Raw genomic sequence first — 16,120 nt, 5'->3', positions numbered from 1 at the left:
ACCCTACCCTACCCCTACCCTACCCCTACCCTACTCATTAAGGCTGCACTTCTTTATTTATTCCTCCCACCGCGAGTCGCGTCGAGCGCGACAACCGCACACAACAATAATCCATATAGCATGAATTAGTATTCACGCGCGATGGCTTAGCGTATTTCTTGTATAACTTTGGTGTTTCTTTACCGATTTTTATGATTCTTTTTTTATTGAATAGGTAATAATATTAACTTTCTTATTAGGGATGAGTGATGAGTGTTTTAAACATAAGAGTAGACAAATATAATTAGAAAGCTCCGAACTGCTAAGCTATCGGGAGTTACACGTATTATTGTGAGTCAACCATAAAAGATAGACATATATATGCTGCTGTGTTTTTATAGATAATTTTAAGGATAACATTTCCGTCATACATGATTTCTATGTAGCTTTAACCATTAAGGCTGTACACGCGACGGAAACTTAAGTCAGTATCAGTATCGATCACTAATCACCCCCTGATAGTTATTTTGGAAATATATTTCATGTACAGAATTGACCTCTCTACAGATTTATTATAAGTATAGATTTCTTTGTAGTATTTTTCGTACTACTTCTAAGCTACTTGTAGTTTTAACTACATAATATAATAGGAATATGTGAACAAACAACTTATTCAGTGAACCATCAGTAATAGTATTAAAAACATCACACGCGGTTAGGATCGTTCGGGGCGCGTAAAGTTTTGATTATTACGAATTTTGTGTGCGAAACTATTTAATTACTTAAATGTATGTAAAAGCTTCCGGGCTTTTATAAAGCTCCGACCACACGGAATTCATGGCTGCTTACACGGCTGTCTTGTTTATGTTGTATACATATTATGTAGAATTGTAGCATTATGATAGAGTTCGTCCGGGGAGGCACTACGCCCATGTTTATTAGTTACATAATTATGTCTATCTGTAACACGATAAGTTTTTAAGTACGAGTATTTACTATTTAGTGATTACACAGTCACAGCAAGGCAAGGCTTTTTGACGGCCTCCGTGGCGCAATGGTATGCGCGGTGGATTTACTAAAACGGAGGTCCTGGGTTCGACCCCCGGCAGGTCCGAATGATATTTCCTTAATTGGCCCAGGTCTTGGGAGGCTATCATCTTCACACAAAGCAGAATTACTAATTATATGTGATGATAATATTCTAAAGAAAAAATATTTTAAAAGAGCAATTTTAGATTTCGTGATCTCTACAAACAGTTAAACTTGACATTCGATTCAAAAGTATTTGAATAACTAAGCCTTACTTGAAAGTTGAAACGAACGAATTTGAATTTAATTTGAACGGCAATACCAATCTTGTTACACTGTAGATTACATAGTAGGGTGATGCTAGGATTGGTTAAACCCTCTAGGGTGGTGCGGGTATGGGTCAGTGACGCTTGTCTGGAGAGCTCGAGCTGACGGATTTATTGCCTTATCGAAGGATCCAGGATATAATTGCATGACTAGTAGTGCGTAAAGGTAGACTTATTGCTTCAATCTCCTAGCGGCCATCTTTTGAGAGATGATTCGTTTGATCAGAGAGATAGATATTACATGGAATAAGGAATTTTGCTTAAGAGCGCGCAACGCGTCGGTACGATATGGATAAAATTCGAAGCGCAAACGAAACGCCGAATTATGACTTTCACGTGAGTGAAAAGCACGGAGCGATTGACGCGCGACGCAAATTTTATGACGTGAGCGCCAAAACCATTTTTATCTAATTGCAAGTAAATTAAACAACATAACGAAAAACAAAATGGCCATGTTCAAGATGTATACCTAATCTTCTATACAAAACAAAAAATTAAGAAAATAAGTTTGTTTTTCGAGCAAAACATGTATTTTTCAAAAAAATAAACTATCGAGAAAAGTTTTACAAATTGTGTATTTTGTATAGTCATAACGAAGCTAACATTTACCCAAATATCAGGCTCCTAACTTTTCCAGAATCTGAGATCCAAAAGCATTTGTAACCATCAAATTACATATTGCACACTCTTAATTATTACAAAACTATTTAGATTTTTTTATATCTGTCTTTATACCACCTAGTTACGTACCGTTTGTTGTTTTAGTTACCACCCTACCGGCAATGTCGTGTAGAAACCAAAAGGGGTGTAGATTTTCCTATTCCTAACAAGTTAGTTCGTTGTCATCTTAGGTTGCATCATCACTAACCATCAGGTGAGATTGTAGTCTCTTGTAGTATAGTTATAAAAATAAAAAAAAGTTCTCTGTAAGCCAAACATTGAATACGCAATTTTTTAATTAGTTAAGACGCCAAGAGTGTGCCAATCATAACACGCTGGCGTTTTTTGATATTATTTTCTAAGATGATCTATGTTTAATTTCTTCACTAATTATTTAAGTGTTTTAAAATTACTTGAAATTTATCAATAAATTGAAATTGCAATGTGAAATTGCTTATTTTTTTTAATTTAGGCGGCAAACACACACAGATTCGTTACCAAAAGTACTTAGCAAACATAATGTATTTGTTTTCCTTGTCGAATTAAAACGGTTATTTAGAATAACATCATGTTAAGAAGTATCGTATAATCCAAACTCGATACGAAGGAGGCTCAAGTTGGAGCATAACTTAGAGTAACTCCGGCACAGAGGCGTAACCAGGAGATAAGCCTCTCAGCATGCGGGAGGGATGGGCTAACTTTTGTGTATTAACATATTAACCGACATCTACTATTTGTTGAGAGGTAACGGTTGGGGAAAAGGTAAAAGGTTGCGTTGAGTGTGGCGGCTGACCGCCTGTTCTGTACCTGGGCCTGTAGCCATGTGGCAATTCGATTCTCTTTCTACAAGCGCTAACGCTTAGAAAACTAGAAAAAAATATGGGAATGACCTGTCGGTAATAAATGTCATGCCGAGTACATTTTTTAGTTCTCGAAGCGTTTGCAATTGTAGATCGAATCGACTGCTACATGGCTACAGGCCTTGATACGTTTTAACGTTTTGTAAGTTATTCATTGATCCTTTTTAAAGCCGGCTTACTAGATGCAAAATCATACTTGGAGCTTTTGTGATACGGAGCTCGCAGTGTACGTACTACGTAGAAATGAGTAACTCATACGTATGGAGCGAGATAAAGTACGCGCGAGCAGGTTTATTTAGTGTATTTAATATTCCGAGGCGAGCGGTTTCATTAGTGGTAGTTTGTGCCAAGCGGAGCTGCGCGTAGGCCAAGAGCCAGACGCGCTTGTTTTATCCGTTGAATTTGGTTGACTCTGTATCATTGTGGGAATCGAACCGAAGACCGTGGGTCCGTCATATGAATTGCATACAATGCGTTGATTCGTTGCGGCGACGCAACGCATCGTACTAATGAGGCATTAGAACGATGTAGCTGTTCTAATTACAAAAACGTCGAAATCAAACGCCTCGCGCGAGTCGTCTGCATGTCAAAAACGTAAGGATGCCACTGTTTACGGCGTCTCGTGGTTCTGTGGTAGAATGGAGATTGGAGATGGAGGAACTAGAACATTCCCAGAGCAGACTCACTAAAGTATTTGTGTACACATTTAGCGTGAACTCTCAGACTACGACGTGTCGACACGCCTTCCTAATGAACTAACTGCAATTAACAAATTTGAGCGAAAATAATACTTTCTTAGTTGAAGTTAAGATTTAGGCAGTTAGACAGTGTTCTACAAATTAAAGACCAGTAAGTCCAGAAGAAAGATAGAAAGGATTACAAAAATAAAATAACATTGTCATGAGACGCTACATGCGTTGACACGTTAGCACCGTGTCATATCAGGGAGACAGAATCAAGACCGGGAGCCGCAGCAGAAAAAGTGAAATCGGTAAGTGGCTCAAGTATGTCTCTCTGACTGAGAGTTACATATTTGTACCTTTTGTCGTCGAGACCTTTGGGCTATGGAGTCGCAGTGCCAAAAATTTTACCAAATTATTTCACCGCGGCTAGTTGACTCGACTGGTGACAGAAGAGCTGGCTGGTTTTTTGCGCAAAGGATCAGCCTTGCTGTCCAGCGCAGAAATGCAGCCAGTATTCTGGCCACCATTCCACGTGGGCATGATTTGTATAGTTATTACGATAAGTTAGCTTAAGTTCCTTATTGTATTAATATAAATAAAATAATTAAATGTTAAAATTAAATAAAAAAAACATTGTTAATTATTTATTTTAAGCGGATTTTTCGTCGTTGGTTGGTTGGTTAGTGTTAAATATCTAGGTGTACAAATGCGGGAAGTGACTTTATTTTATACTAGGTTAGGATAAAGATTTTTATTGAAAGCTTGATTGGCCGGTTTAAGAAAAGTGTACAGTGTGTATGACTGAGGGCGGGCGGCGCGGTGCGGCGCGGTGCGGCGCGGGGCGGCGCTGGGCGGTGCGGGACAGCGCGAGGAAGCGGGCGGCGGATTAGATTGCTCGTGTGTAGGCTCGTCAATCACCCGGCGCGACTCATGCTCGAGTTTTGATTTACAAACTCTGCGCCACCGATGTTAAACAAAACAACACGTGGTCCTGGAGTCAACCTCTAAGTTTTTGAGCTTTTCTTTTTTTTCAGTGAAAATCTGTGTTGGAAAGTTAGTGTTGTTACACCCTCGTGCCTCGGCGAGCAAGTGTCGCCTTTGACGAATACATTAAAAGAAAGATATTTATGTATTATTATTTGTATCAAATATAGTAAAAACGTAATTAAAAAAAAACTGGATACCCAGCGCGTCTGTTAATATACAGTAAAGCAATAATGAAACGATTAATTTATAATCTGTCCCGTCAGTGCGCCTTATTATCATCTGTACAGACTGGATGGTGATTCATCACGGGCGTCCGGTCGCGGCGCGCGGCTCGTTACGAGTGAAAAATGAGACGCGACTGTCGCGCGGCTGGATACACACTCTACACGAGACCTTGCGGTGTTTCAATAATCTAGCAAACTGGACAGATGTAAAGTCATTGTCAGCTTATCTTTACAGCCTATTAATGGGTAAGGCCTACCTTTTTATAGAGGGTATATAGCGCTGGGACCGTTGCTCCAATCAATTCAGGTTTGAGGGCTAAAACCACTATTAGATGTCAACGATAATGGTTGGAGCTTAACGTGCTCTCCGGGGCACGGGGTGTAACACCACACCACCACTCTCAACTTTGTGTTGCGTTTTTTCCGAGAAGAGAGTTCCTTTGGAAATATGTTTATGAAAAGGAAATCTTATTTAGTGCTAAACGTGCATTTTCCCTTGTTGTTTCATTTCATATTGCAGATCGCATTGCTGTTTTCTCGCAGCATATTTCCCACGAGGTAAAGCGTTTTCTCGCTAAAAAGAATACGTTTACTTTTAACTTAATTAATCAGAGTTTTCTAACAAAATCTAATCGTTCTAAACGTTAAATAGAAGCGTATTAACTTCAATGCGCTATAATAACACAATTGTTATGGTCCATAGTGCACATATTATATTCAAATACAACTACTTCATTTTAACTACTCTACTTAATTTTTTTGATATCTCAATAACGAGATGGTTAGATATCGTAGTTAAACTAAAATATCATATTGAAGTCCTAGGCTCAATCTTCAATGTCATACAGAATCATACGAACTACTTCTAAAAAAAAATAAAATTCTAACATACTTGACCAAAAAAAGAGAAAGCTTGACTTGTAAAGAGGAAACATTTGTTTGTTTGTTTGTTTGCATTGAATACTTTGAAACTACTGGACCGGTGTGAAATTTTTTTTCAGCATTATAATCTTACATTATTCCTGTTGAAACCGCGTGGCGCCTGCTAACTATTCAATAAACGACAACCTAAGCATAGGTCCTAAAGTTGTACAATGATAATTTCTGTTTCAAACATACCTACAAAAAATATAATGTATACTTTATAGCTAAATTGTATCTAAATATACGATAGGTACCTTAACTAATGAGTTAGCTTTTCGTAAGTGGTTTGAATCCTAAAATGTTAATGGCGACCTTTTAGTTTCCAGTCAACCCTCAGAACCTGCCGAGGCATTACTTAATTACTTTGATTTTTGTTTTATTAAATGCGAAATCAGATCAGCACATAATGTAGATGGAGCCGACGCGGCGAGTTTAATATTCCTTGATGCAATTAATAAAGGTTCAGTGAATTGAGAGCTTTGGAGATTAAGTAACGAATTACTCACTTAATTACATTAAAATACAAAAGATTTGCTACAGCTGTGTAGTGTAGGTATATCGAGCTTAATGATGTTCATTGTATGAATGACGTACATACAACAAATGATGTTGGCCTGTCAGTAGGGTTATTAATGTATTAAACTATTAATTATTTATATATTTTATTCGTCATTCTATTGTACGGAATATAAGATTATCAGCAGTGAATAAAATATTGATGTATATTAGTTAATTATTACAATATGTAATAATGTAGCTAGTGTAAGATACAAATCATGATTCACTGTGAATGATGCACTGTTAGGCCACTTAATGAAATAATAATGTTAAGTGATAGCAGACGCCTCATGATGTAGATGCCTCATGGTTTAGATTGTACATTGAAATACATAATTATCCTGCCGATTTTAAGTGGAAAACATCGCCAACAATATCAGCAGCACACCGCAGTGCAAGCAAGTAACACGTCCTACAATTATTTTAGATACAGGTAACATCTATGCATCAAATTGATGAGGTTAGTATTGGTCTCATGTACCTGTAAATTCTCCGGCAGCCAAACTTTCGAGTATCAAATATGTCAATGATGCTTGATGGCAGAAATAAACATAGTAGTAGTACTTTCCCAGGCGAGCTCTGTGATAAAGACCTCTACTACAATAATTGTAATGTTTGGGTGAAACTTCGAACGAGTACTCATACCTACCATACATTTTGTCTGAACAGGCGAGTTCTGTGAATTGTGGTAAAGATAACTACAACTGTACTGTTTGAGTGAAACTACTAAAGTACCATAGTTTTTTCTTAAAACATTATTGAGGTCAGAAAATCAGTAAGTAGGTAGGTACCTCGATAGCTACCAACTCAAATTTAAGAAGCTTTCTAATAGGTTAATCGAATTAATTTATTCGTAAATATATTGAGTAGGTAACATTAAAGGAAAATATTATGACTAAAAGTCCTGACACATGTTCTGCCGAACAACCTTCAAGATATAAGTTAAGTGTTGGCTTAGACTAGATTAACAGCGCGTAAAGTAATGGATTAATCGTGTAATGGGTGTCCTCAGTAGAGCTAGAGAACACACCGGAGAAATGGCGGCAGACATTAAATTTTATGATTTTTTTAGTTAAGTTAATAAACCAGTATACCTAATACAAGATTAACTAAAAAATAAAAAAAACCCGACTGTGTAAAATGTACTGGGAAATCCGGAAAGTTACATTATTTTATTGTAAATCCCACAACTAAGTCGAATCTTTGTCATATCTTTTAAATATAATCAGTATTCCCCATCCCCTTCAATTTGTCATAAAAATAGAGTTAAGAGTACGCCAGTGGGGATCGAGTCCATTGAGATATGACCACGGCAATAAGAGAGGAAAAGGAATTATGGGCATATTTGAAATTAATGCCTAATCTTTAGTAAAACCTGACAACCTGCGAATCAGACCCGTACGTATTATTCGTTCGTACGAATCTATAGAAAGTCTATATTTTTTAATGTTTTAAAAATATTTAATATTATGATACACATAATTACAAAATAAGATAATTAAGAGACGTGATAGCAAAGTGGACATGACGTCTACCTTCGATTCGAAGGGCGAAGGCTCGTATCCGATCCGGGGCATGCACCTCCAACTTTTCAGTTATGTGCTTTCTAAGAAATTAATATCACGTGTCTCAAACGGTGAAGGAATAACATCGTGAGGAAACCTGCATACCTGAGAATTTTCTTAATTCTCTAGGTGTGTGAAATCTACCAATCCGCATTGGGCCAGCGTGGTGCACTATTGGCCTAACCCCTCTCACTCTGAGACGAGACTCGTGCTCAACAGTGAGCCGAATAAGGGTTGTTAATGATGATGAATTACAAAATATGTATAGCTTTCAGAATTTTGTTGATACTTAGACGATATTGTTGTCGATATCTATCGGTAGGTACGTTTCTTATTTACGTTTACTTAGATGTTTAATTTTTCACAGCTTCAAGAGACTGTAGATCTGAGTATATGTTTTTAATTTGAACACGATGGCTCCACGCGGTGCTAAGAGTAAGAGTCTTGACAGAAAGACAAACAGACCGATGGACAAAAAAGTGATCCTGTATTTTCCTTTGAGGTACGAATTCCTAAAAATCGTATAGATTCGTTACTTAACTCAGATTTTCATTGTGTTCACCGCTGCGCCAGAATATTTTAGGTCGTCAACAACGTGCAGTCAAATAAAGTTTACTAACTCTGTTAGTTTAACTAACTAAGCTAGTGTTGTCTGACTCCGTATCCCCAATACGACAAAAAGTTTTCTGACAAAAAATGTATGCCGTGGCCACACGGTCTGTTCTACCGAGACTGCCGAGATTGCAGAGACTGCCGAGACTGTTGGGTTAGTGGTTATTGAAATTTTCGACGAGGGCCATGAAGAAGGATTACTCTGTTAAGTATTGGTTCGGTTCATTCACGTCGGTTGTAACTTCGACATATCCGCGATATTTGTCTACCTAGCTTAATTATTTATTTTTCTTCTAACTAAAAACTTCTAAATTCAATTCAAATTTTCGATTACTACATCTTAAATCATCATAAAAATAGCCAAACTTTACTACAACAAGCAAAACAACGAAATTATAAATTTACAGGAGCACTTCAAATTCAGTTTACACGATTTATTCGACTTATACCTACTCGTACATATTTATGTTTTTATGAAATAATCATGACTTGTAATAAAAAAGAACAAGCACAAGATACATACTCTTAAATGGTGCCATCTTGGATTGAGGTGGATGTAAAACGTTTGAGCGCTACGGTACGTGGAGATTTCACAATCAGTGAGAAAAGCAAAGATGCATTTTGCATGCAAATTCTTATTTGGCAACAGACAGACAAAAACAGGCGCTCTGAGCGATAACGAGCATTAGCTGGGGGTGGGGTAGGATGCAGCCGCAGTGAGCGCGGGAACTGACAATTTTTTAACTAAAAATAAATTCTTAAAAAAATAATTAACAGATATAGTTTGTAAACAAAACAGTTTTATTTTACAGTCAAATAATAATAAGCAAGCGTTTACGTAATTGCTATAACTATAATAAAATCAAGTATATTATAAGATATGGATTTGAGAAAATATTCTTAAAATCCATTTTCAACGGTCGACTCAAAAAACATCAAAGTATGTCACACATCAAATAAAATTCAAAGTCAAAACGACATTCAAATTTTTTTTATTTCAAGTAACTACTTTACAACTAAATAGTGAACAAGCACTTTTATATTTATTTTAGCGAATCTACAATAAGTATTTAAATACATAGTGTGTGATAGTGGTTAATGTTAACCTTAGTTTGTGATTGAACACATTGTGCTCACGTACAAAACGCAGGTACGGTGGATTGAGCGAGCGTTGTTCGCTAGTTAGTGAATTCGCTTAAACGCATGGCGCCAACGTGAACATGAGCTCGTCTAGTCCACTGCGCCCGCCGCCGCGCCCGCTCCCGCTTGTTGTACGTGAACTAGCACTAACTTGCCTACAATAACGCGGTGTCGGGCGGTAATCTAATCCCTTAGTGAAATTTTAATATTATAATATAAAAGAAGCGCCCGATGGCTGCCTCATCACGCCTCAGACGGTTTACACCCACAATGGAGTTTTGTTTAGTGCCTACTTTGTCGCTAACGTATCCGCTCTCGAACAACTTCCTCCCGCTAAATTAAAAACTCTAAAAGGTAATACGATAACTTTATCATAACACAGTTTTTGCTATTATAAACTTTACCTTATCTTCTTTCTTTCTCATTTTTGTTACATATTGCTCTGGCATGGTCTGTCGATATTAGATTTTTAACATCTAAAGGCTTTCTTGATCGTCGTCTTCAAATCACCGAAATAAAGTTTCGCAAACCATCTTTGCCATTTTCAAGGTGTTACTACCTGAAGACGAGGTCTTTTCTAAACAAGCCATACAAGTTATTTTTGTGACTCTTCTTTGTCTTAAAGGACTCATATATAAATTTTTACAGTCATATAAGCAGTTGCATAAATAACTGCATTAAATAATATGATAAAATGTGCATTGATCTCAATCGTATTGTAAAAACTGTTAAAGCTTGTTTTACTTGATATAGAATTACCTATATCTAAGTATCGATAATACTGAAAAGTGCAAGTGTTCTACCAACCTAACCTTTTATACTTATTAAATAGCTCAACAACTAAGGGGTGGTCCGAGAGGTCCGAGAGGTGGAGAGATTAATCCCTGGTCGTTGCAATATTGTCGGCGTGTCGTGTTCCTAGCACAGGTTTTTGGATTAGTTAGAGAGGAAAGGATAATGTCCAGCCATGTAGAAAACTCGAGTCATGTTCTTAATTAAAGAAAGTAGCTACTTGACTACAGCTTCAGTTGAAAATAAAATCTAAACTGAAGAATTTATAATTTTCTAAATTGACCAAAATTGGGAATAACCTCGAAACTACAAATCAACGCTTACTCTGTTATAGAATGTTCTGTTCTAGTTGCTGTGAAAACACATCTTTATCATAAGACGATCGCATGTCTACTCCTCGGAATATCTTCACAAACTTTATTAATAAATAATTAATTGTATGTTAGCAAAGTAATCGATGAACCCTTCAAGCTAACTTTGCTAAGGCAATAAGAAGTTTATGAAGGGATTTCGTAGATCAAATGAAGTCACCCTTTAGATGAAATTTTCCCGGCAGTAGCGGCGGCTACTTAATTACCTCCCGAACTTTTATTATTCAAAAGTTCGAGGACAGTTTCGTTGCCCCTAGAACGAGTACACCTCCTGGCTAACTCGTGCTAGTGGCAATAGTTTTCGACACTGAAGTTTATAATCAAATTTATTATGATGTAACTAGAATGTACACAGGAGATACGAGTACTGTAGTTCGTAAGAACAGCTGCTCTTTCTGTTTTTATTTCTCCACATTTCGAAACGCATAGGACCAAAAAGAGACTAGAGTACCTATGTAGTACTTCTATAAAGACTTGCATACACTATACTTTTACACCTCTTACATTCAGCGACTTCTTGCTACCAACTGAAATTACTAAACTGATTTATTATTTCCTCATTAGTCATAACGTTATGGTACTTGTGTACTTTAACGCAATGTATTATGTGGATATATCATTCGTTGCTCGAAAACCATAATGGTGTGGGATATGTAACTTCGTACTAAGGTTTAAAAGACGGGAACAGGGATGATCCTCTCGTAGCGTTAGATTTTATTTTAAAGAAAATTAGGAAAAAAATATTTTGACCATTCCTTTGCTTACTGTGATTTTAAGATAGTACAAGTAGTATATTCCCGTGAGTATACGGGAATATAACAAGCTTTTGTTACTCTCTGATAATGAAGTATCCGTTAATGAATCTCAGCTAAGTTTTCAATAATCGTACAGAAAGAGTTTCGAGTCTACTAGTAACAGATATGGCGTTCAGGACAGTATTCAGTTAAATCCGTAGGTATTTCCTCCCGCGCGATCTCCTCGTTCGGATCACTCGGTCCAGAATACTTAGCACGATTCATCAATCAAGCAGATGATTAACGAGCGCCGCGCCGAGCGCCGCGCCTGTAAACTTTCTTCCGCTTACCTTCGCCTTAAGCGCTTAATTCGCATTGGATTGCTCAAGTTTCCTCCCAGTTGAAAAAACAGCGGACGATTTATCATATCACTACCGGGAATTATATTACTGGGGCTTTATTATCAACACGTGGACGCCCGCGACTGCGTTCGCGTGAAATTTTGTTTTACGATTATAATATAGCTGAAGTTGCTCGATGAAGATGTAGCAATTGGTGAAAGAATGTTTAAAATAAGTCGATAAGCTTTGAGTAAAAAATTAAATCTTAAGTATACTCTTTTTTACCCGACTGCAAGAAGGGTTATGTTTTTCGCGCGTATCTTGTATGTATGTATGTATGTAATATTCTTTATTACCTCATATCTTCCAAACCGCTGGACGGATTTACGTAATTAAGATATCATTAGATTTGTCTTAATAACCCAAGTGTTCTTAGATAGGTGAAATAAAAAAAAAAACAACAAGACGACTGTGAGACGCTATAGACTCGGGGTGAAAAATTTTTTTTTTTTTTTACTATTGCAACATGGGTATCAAAATCAAGGGCTTTTTGTGAGGAATTCAAAATGGTATATCATAGCCATGTTAAAAAAAACTATAATTAGAAAAACGTTATTTATTAATTGTCTATACAAAATACGCGAGGCGGATGACTATAAGGTGCGAGGTTTATGAAGTTAACTAAATATATTGATTATAAAAATTGGACAAATGCGAGTCAGATTCGCCCACCGAGGGATCCGTAGACCTTTGTAACATTTAACCAACAAATAAACAAAACTCAACTAAAACAAGCTCAGCCCAGAAGTGTAGAAAGCAATTAGAAAACAGTCGGGATCTGTAAAAAATGTACACGAAAATCATTCTATTCAATATAATAGATCCCGACTGTTTTTTAATTGCTTTCTACACTTCTGGGCTGAGCTTTTTTTTTTCTTTTCAGTTTTTGTAGAATTTATGCAGTCGGGTTTTTTTATTTGTTTAATTATTTTTATATTCTTCCTTTTCTTTGCGAAACTCACTTGCACTCGTGAAAAATTATGTTTTTTTCGTGTATCTCCCAAAAAGTTACTCTCATATTCATTGTCCAGTCCAGTAGATTTGGTGTGAATTTACAGTGACAGACAGACAGACACGCAAGGGTACTGTTTTTGTAATGAGACGTTAGGAACCCTAAAAATCTGTAAGTTTGTCATCCCATGCTCATACTAATAGCTAAAATCGGTAGAAAATTATCTAGTTTGAATGAAATTATGTCGAAGTTTACACTATGATGGCTTTGGGAGGGAGGGGTTAAAGCTCCAGATCCTCAGTTATCGAAATACATAAAAAATTTAATAAAAAAAATTCAAACGACTTCCAACTCAAAAATTAACCTAAACTAAAAAGCAAAAAATAACATCTTACCTTTGTGCTACCTTTTGATCAGTTTGAAGGCGGTGCCAAAGCTAGAAAAACATGGGACCACCCTGAAAGTATACCCTCCTAAACAAAAAAAGATTTTTCAAAATCGGTCTATAAATGACGGAAATATTGTTGGACATACATAAAAAAAACATACATACAGCCGAACGTAGAACCTCCTTCTTTTTGGAAGTCGGTTAAAATGGAGAAGTGATATCCCTAGTTGCCAGATACTTCTCTTCTTGGCTTCAAGTGTTTCATGTTTTTGGGACTACGAAACTCTAGCTCGACGTGAGCCATGCGTCGTCTCGCATAGTTAGTCAAACAGCAGTAGTTACTATCTGACCCGTTGAATCAATTACAACCGCGGGAGCGGCGGCGGAGGCCGTATTCTGCGGGTGATTGATGTGGGTTCGCGCTGGCTTTCGACCTTTATTATGATTTCCGACATTCATTATTATTTGATAACCCGTACGTTAACTTTTTTGTTAGATACACGTTATTATGTTTAGGGTGAACCTGCAACCTTTGAAACTAATTTGTTTTTATTATAATCTATGGCACTTGCTGTTGCTTTGAAACGAGAACAATAATAATAATACAACAAAACAATAATAACAATAGCTTCGCTGTTTTTTTTTTATTTTATACAAGTTAACCCTTGACTACAATCTCACCTGATGGTAAGTGATGATGCAATCGGGCTAACTCGTTAGGATGAGGATGAAATCCACACCCCTTTCGGTTTCTACACGACGTCGTACCGGAACGCTAAATCGCTTGGCGGTGCGTCTTTGTCGGTAAGGTGGTAACTAGCCTCGGCCAAAGCCTCCCACCAGCCTAAAATATGTGCATACTCGTACTTCAGATTGGTGCACTATATAGCTAGGTCTCCAGTTTTGTGTCAAGAGAGTACAGGACTAGTACAGGACAGTTACAGTATTTGTCTGGTAGCTTTCGGACCATTGGTAGGTATCTACAGGGATTTCGTATTCGATCAGAATTTTGAAAAAATAAGATCAAGTATAATTTAGTCTTTTAGATAATTTATGAGCCGTGATAACCCAGTGGATATGACCTCTGCCTCCGATGTCGGAGAGCGTGGGTTCGAATCCAGTCCGGGCATGCACCTACAACTTTTCAGTTATGTGCATTTTAAGAAATTAAATATCACGTGTCTCAAACGATGAAGGAAAACATCGTGAGGAAACCTGCATGCCAGAGAATTTTTTTGATTCTCTGCATGTGTAAAGTCTGCCAATCCACATTTGTCCAGCGTGGTGGATTACTAACCTAACCCCTCTTATTCTGAAAGGAGACTCGTGCTCAGCTGTGAGCCGAATATGAGTTGATAACGAACGATATTTTAGTCTGTTTTTTTAATTTAGTTTGTTTAGATCTATCAAGACAAACTGTGTCACGAATAGCTCATGTACTTGTAATTATAATTTGGGACAGTTCAATGAAATGAATGCACACAACTTGTCTACAATTATAATAGAATAATATAGTGGAGATCAGCAGCAATCTATTCTGATCTGGTCTAATCTGCGGCAGCGGCACAATCACAAACACAGGCAGCGGCGCGGCAATCAAACCCTGCCGACAGACAGATCGAGCAAACAACGGGGAGGAAGTGACGACATGCTTCGGTTTACTGTCTCACGGCTCGTAGAGTATCTTGAGCTATCGCTTGCTGCTTACAAGTGACTAGGATTGTTGACTAATCTATCTATAATTCTATATCCAAACTATATTTAGGTTATACCCGCGTTTTCGTCTGCATTAGATTTTTATACTCGCAGTAAGTAACATTCTACTACTACAATACAGACGACAAACAAACTACTTACTAGGTAGTTCCGTGGTCAAACAGACGGACAGACAGACAAACAAAATATTTTATACACTACAGCTCTTGTTTTATCGCTTCGTTTGATCATTATCTAAAAATATATATTGACATTTTGTTTTCTGCTTACTCATTACATCTAACTCATATATAAATGTATTACATTTATAAAATATTAAATAATAAAAAAAATAATATAAATAAGCAAGTTGTATGAATGTTAACAAGAAAAAAATTAAATTAAAAAAAAATAATCAAGTTTTTCTTAACCAATCATAGCAACGTATGGTGACATAGTTACTAAGTAGCTGATTACGATGGACAAACATTTCACAATTGATACACATTTCCGGTTTTACTGCGGAAAGTCAATAAAAAGTTTCCGCCAGAGTTTATTCGGAAACACTAAAACCAGTTTGCTCAAGCGTCTGTCCTGAAATAAGATAAAACTGAATTTTTATTCCAATCTCCCGGGATATGAAAACACAGGCAATTAGGTTAACGAAGAATAATAGCTTATTTGTGACTCCGGGAAACGGATATTCTAGCCGGAATAAGTGCAGCATTTCTAAAAGTGCACTTTGAATGCACAGTACACTTTGATATACGTATAAACGTTTCATTTTATTATCGACAAGTTTTTCCGGCTACTGGACTAAGAGCCTGCGGTACCTACATATACCGCATTCTATGAAAGCTGACACTTAAAAGGATGTGCTCTCTTACCATAGATAAGTATGGTTGCCAATTATGGAATTAAGACTGTGGTGGCTTTGGAAGATGACAGGTTGCAAGGCTACAAATCCTCTTTGTACTCGCCTATATAATAAAAAAAAAAAATGTAAAAAACATTACCCTTCGTAAGACGCAGTCGGGTAAATAGTATTCATATATTTGTTGAGAATACATAGATTAACAATATAATTATGCATTCGACCATTTCTGATTGACAGACACAGAGTGGTTTTGTTGGTCTTGTTCCCTATAGCCCTGTGAAGTGCTGCTCTGTTTATAGGCGATGATTTTCCACTTACCTTACGTATATGGATACACGTTATATGCCATCTGACGGACCAAGT

Source organism: Bicyclus anynana, chromosome 9 (genome assembly GCF_947172395.1).
Source record: "Bicyclus anynana chromosome 9, ilBicAnyn1.1, whole genome shotgun sequence".
Taxonomy (NCBI): domain Eukaryota; kingdom Metazoa; phylum Arthropoda; class Insecta; order Lepidoptera; family Nymphalidae; genus Bicyclus; species Bicyclus anynana.
Note: the sequence above shows the minus strand (reverse complement) of the source record.